General features: G+C 36.4%; 1 pseudogene; it reads left to right on the top strand.

Moving 5' to 3' along the window:
* The window catches only part of LOC148956092 (biotinidase-like), a 7,890-nt pseudogene extending 4,244 nt beyond the window's left edge, over positions 1–3,646 (top strand).
* Positions 3,647–5,818: the final 2,172 nt, after the last annotated feature.

The following is a 5,818-nucleotide window of genomic DNA, read 5'->3' as shown; positions in this document are numbered from 1 at the left end:
ATTTTCTTACAAAAAACTACCATTTTTACACCCCCCTCAAAACTTAATTTCCCCCTTTTTAGCATTATTTTCACTAAATACTGTGACAAGCTAAACCACGACAAAGCACTACTCTCGTGGAACTCAAGCCCCATTTAACTCAACCCCCGTGCAACTGAACCCCCCATGTAACTGAACCCCTGTATAACCGAAACCCTGTACAACTGAACCCCCGGGCTACTGAACACTCGTGCTACTGAACCCTCGAGCAACTCCACCAAATTTAACTAAACCCCCGTGTAACTATACCCCATTTAACTGAACCCTCGTGCAACTGAACCCTCCACGTAACTGAACCCCTGTATAACCGAACCCCTGTACAACTGAACCCCCGTGCTACTGAACTCTCATGCTACTGAACCCTCATGCAACTCAACCCAATTTAACTAAACCCCCCGTGTAACTGTACCCCCTTTAACTGAACCCTCGTGCAACTCAGCCCTCCATGCAATCCCATCTCCCTCAAAACACTTTTCAGCCATTTCTTGTTAAAATTTGTTTTATTTCTAAACTATTTTAAATTGACAATACTCTCCAAAACATCACTTGTGTATTATACAGTACACTATCATCCCATCTCCTCCAATTCGCAAATCCCCCCTCGTGCAACTGAACCCTCCATGTAACTGAACCCCTGTATAACCGAAACCCTGTACAACCGAATCCCCATGTTACTGAACCCTCGTGCTACTGAACCCCTCGTGCAACTCGACCCAATTTAACTAAACCCCTGTGTAACTATACCCCCTTTAACTGAACCCTCGTGCAACTCAACCCAATTTAACTAAACCCCCGTGTAACTGTACCCCCTTTAACTGAACCCTCGTGCAACTCAACCCTCCATGCAACCCATCTCCCTCAAAATACTGTTCAGCCATTTCTTTTTAAATTGACAATACTTTTCAAACGTTACTTGTGTATTATACAGACCACATCGGAGAGGTAAAGCGAGGTCAAGTCACAATGTCATTCTATCGTTACTTTTCAGACATTTCTTCTTAAAACTTTATTTTCAACTAATTCATCCGGGTTTTTCACAAGCAATTCGTACTATCCTCGCTCATAATCGCTCATAATCACCTTAACCCTTTATTAAGTTATAGGAAATACCGGTTTAGAAAAAAAACTAGAATAGTGACATAATTTCACTTTATCAACTCTCAAATTCTGTACCCACCAGAAACCTGTCTCCTTGTGCAATTGAAACTGTTAAAAATGGGTGTTACATTAGAAACCCGTCTGGTAAGGCATGTACCGTTCGTAGTAATAGGTGACTGACCCTGGTAAGTCATATTACGCAATCACCCGTGAAATCAGCACCTAGGTTACTACTTCTGTTACTACATATTTGTCGTCAGTCAATTTTTAATTCCCATGAAAACAAAATTAAAAAAAAACGTTGCAATGGCAAACAAAACACTGCCAATTGATTAAAAAACTGATAACAAGCAAAACAAATTTACTTAGGTAAGACATGATTTCTGAAACTAACTTGCTACGTAAGCACATACAATATTATCCTTTTTTTCAAACAGTTCATGGTAACGAACTGTAAATAAGGCTCGGGCCAATAGTAACCGAAACTCTAAAGCACAAATTTTGTTACAAAATAATATATCAACAGAATTGTTTTCTCAAGCTGATTTCAATAAATAAAATTTCTTAAGTTTAATGCTACCCATCAAAATTTATGGGCCTGCGAAAATTTGCCTGATAGTCGTAAAGGCAGAAAACATCCCCAAAACAGAAAGCAATCTTGATGAAAAACACGCCATTAGATTCAATATATCAGAGAACCACAAAGTAGAGATTCCAAGCTCTTATCTGTAGAAATGTGGTATTTTGCATCTTTTCCTAGTAGAAGTTTGATAGAGTGTTTTTTTTCTGTCTCTTTTTCTTCAGGGGTAATTTTATCGAGTCATTTGTCCTAGAAGAGCAGAAGAGGACTTATTGAAAAGGAAATCAAAAGTTCTAGTGCCCTTTTTTGGTTATCAAAAAGACTGTGTCATGGGAAAGTATCGTCTTCTGTCATTTTGTGGCACCAGACTAAGATTTCGCCCCAATGGGGATCAAATTTCTATCGATTGAAAATATTTAATTAGCCACCCAATTGATGGCTCAACTCCTCGCTCTTTACATTAAAGTTTAACTTTTTTTTTACACATTCAATAGCTACTAACTAGCCTGAGAAAATTTGCATGACTTTCAAAAAAGAAGGGAAACATCTCAAATAAGTCAAGTTTTAACGTTGCTCCTTATTCGCAATTGAAAAAAAACAACCTGTTTTTTATTTATTTAATCACAAATTAAGGTTGTAGGTGCGAAACTTCATGCAGTGTAAACCAAGGTTAAGGCGTAATTCATTGATGAAGTTTCAAAAACAGAGTTCAAAGTAACGCTGAAATTATATTTCAAGTAGTCTTAGGCTGTTAAAAAAATTGCAAAATATACACTTTTTCTCTACAACGTATTTTTGTCGGACAAATATATCAAACTATTTCCTTTTTTACAGCACCTCAAATCCAATCAGGATTGGCACAAGGCTTGAATGCAACCTTCCTTGTATCTGGTTACCACCAGCCCAGTGGTGGTCAGCTTGGCTCTGGAATTTTTCAAGGAATGAAGGATCACAAATACACTTTCAGCCTAACCTCAAAAACCAAAATCGTAATAGATGAAATTAGTCAAGTGACATTGAATAGGGAGAAAGCTTTAACACAAAATATTTCATTCCTACAGGATGAACACTATATTCTTACTGAAAATCTCGTTAACTACAGTCATACGGATATTAATCAGACATCAAACTTCACAAGCATCTGCCATAATAGCACGTGTTGTTCTGTTAGCTACTGACTAAATCTAATTAAAAAAGCACACTATAAGCTAGTCACTTACAATGGTGTGAGATATGTTGGCGGAGGACGGTATACCATTTATATTGAAACTTGTGGTGTTCTTGCTTGTAAAGATGAGCTTATATCATCGTATGGTCAGAAAGACGTTGATACTGCTACATTCGAAAGCCTTGAGCTTCGAGGAAATTTTCATCTAAAGTATCCGCTTCCATATGTTATTGATGGTGACTTGCAGCTTTATGAGCCAAACAGCTATAGCTTCTCAGATCTTGATGGTGTCTTTATGCTAAAAAGCAATTATGCACTTGATAAATTGCTTACTTTTTCTATTTATGGCTTTTCCTACGATTTATATTAACATAAAGAAAGTTTTATGGAAATACATCTTATATTTAACAACCCTGAAATTTACATTTGTAAGAGAGAACAGGATATTTATTTTGTATAATAATCCTACAATCTCATCACAGCAAAGACCCGCCTTAGGTCGTTACCACTGCAAACGGTCCTCCTACACCTCTCTTTACTTAGAGGCTCCCTCTTTACTTCCTCAATTAAATTTCCAAGTGTTTTTAATATTTCCTTACAACACCTCAACACCTCATTTAAGAACTAGTTTCTCTCACTTAGTGCTACCAAGTAAAATTGTCAAAAAGTAAAATGGCCTAATTGGTGGTCTATAATTTTTCATCCTTGTAACATGTTATAATTATTTTTAACGTTCTTCTAATAAAGATCTAGTACTTCTTTTTGTACATCTCTTCTGTATATCTTCTTGTTTGATGTACATTCATTCAAGAGAATGTACAAATTATCTTCAAATACTCTAAGAAAATCAGAAGTGTCCAAGAAATTTTTGGAGCACCCAGGTCGGGAAAAAGTGCTTAAAAACTGTGATTAAAAAGTTAAAATAAAGAGTATGGCGTTGGACTTTACAGTTCAAACCGGTGGCACTGATATCCGCTTCATGCTCTGCAGGCAGGAAGCGTAATGGTTGGTATGGGGGCCAGCCATCCTGTGCTTTCACACATCCTTCCTGATTACCTTCCCCGGCATTCTCAAAGTCCCCATTTAGGGCTGGGCCAACTCTGATGCCTATTCTAGCTGAGCTTAAAAACTTTAGCATCTGTTTTAATGATGCCACTGTCAAAAAATATATATGACATTAATGTGGCATCTAGCATCCTAATTTGAGTTCTGATACTTGTCTTCCTTAAACTTAAGGCTGTATTAAGTTCAACTAATCTTAAAACAACGCAAGGCCAGGCTTTTTTTCTTTGATAATTTGTCATTCCCTGCCACCACACTCTTCACTAATGATACTTTTTATTTTCCTGTAATTCTCTGGGGTCACAACGATGAATGCGTAAAGATGCATGGACAGCCTACATTATTAATAATACTACTACTGATAGTTTATCACAACATCCAGCGCGCCTGCACATACACCATCTCCACCCAACACTGCTCAATACTTTTATCTCTTCCCTGAATTGTATACTTAGTTTTAATATTTTCTCTTTACCTCTTTCCATCAAACATTACTTGGCAATAAACTATAAGTAAAAAACAACGATGCAGGCAAGGAGCAATCTGAAACTCGCAATCGAGATCGGAAGGAGTAATCAAAACTCGCAGTAATCCAAATTAACTATTTATGCTGATTTCAGATATGTCAAATTTCATTAAAGTTAATATTACCCATCAAATGCACGATCCCGAGAAAATTTGCCTGACTTTTGAAAAAGGGGGAAAAATTTGAAAAAAGTCAAGGGATCTCGCCTGAAAATCATACTCATGTTTCTTATAATTAAAAAAAGAAAAAAAATTTATCTTGCCCAAACAATATTGTAAGAACTTACGAATAAATTTTCACCATAGAGAATACATGTCCTGGCATATTTAATTGACTTATTGAACAAAATAAATATATAAAAAATATTTTAAAATTGTAAATCCTAAAATAAATAATAAAAGATAAGAATTTTTGGAATCCAAGTTTGTAAATTTTATTTGTTTAGAAAAAAAAAAAAAAAAAACTTATAATTTTAGCGACCGGAAAAATAGATTAGATTTAATACCAGACCATCCTCATTGGACGTTTTGATGCCACTCCTCCAACTAGCTGATGCGTAGCCACACCATTATAAAAGAATCTTTTATAGGAGGACAACTATGACAGGACAGATCATCCGGATCTATAAATAACAGCCTCTGCAAGGGTGTTGAGAAAGGTACGCAAAAATCTTTACAAGGCGCATCAAATTTTTCTTAGTAATAATTAGAAAGCCTAGTCTCGCACTCTGAGCTCGTTTAAATTTTTAATGTTGGTCCTTACTTTCAGTTGAAAAAAAAAGTTTTTCTTATCTAATTTTTAACCTATTTTCAAATCATGCCAGGAAATTCCCTTCCCTCCACCCCTCCGTAAAATTTCCCTTGGAAATTTCCCAAAAAACTTTCCACCCCACGGAGAATCCTCTCGTTGACCTCCCTGCAGATATTTCCCCCAAAAATTTGTGTATATATTTTCAATGACAAATAGTATAGGGGAGCTGGTGAACAGTGGACAAATTGCATAACTTACAGCCCTTATCCCACCGATTATATCATCTCCGAGGATTTAGCCATTTGACCTTTCAAATGTGCTAAATCAAGCAGCTATCTCAAGAGTTCAATCAGATGTGTTTGGGAAAAAAGGGCGTAATAGGGGGGCTAGATGCCCTCTAGTTATTTTGACCACTTAAAAAGAGCCCTACAGCTTTTTCAATTCCGCTCGAATAAACCCTCTCCCAATCTTTTAGGACTGATGGTTCGCTACCATCATCCCTGAAAATAAGATAAGTAAATACACATCGCTGATTTTTCTTCTGACGAAAAAAATTTTTCAAATAGTTTGAAAAACGATTCAAATAGTTTGTAAA

This window comes from Artemia sp. Qi Xiang Cuo, chromosome 1, assembly GCF_049724085.1.
Source record: "Artemia sp. Qi Xiang Cuo chromosome 1, ASM4972408v1, whole genome shotgun sequence".
In the NCBI taxonomy this organism is placed as follows: Eukaryota; Metazoa; Arthropoda; class Branchiopoda; order Anostraca; family Artemiidae; genus Artemia; species Artemia sp. Qi Xiang Cuo.
This window is presented reverse-complemented; position numbering and strand designations above follow the sequence as displayed.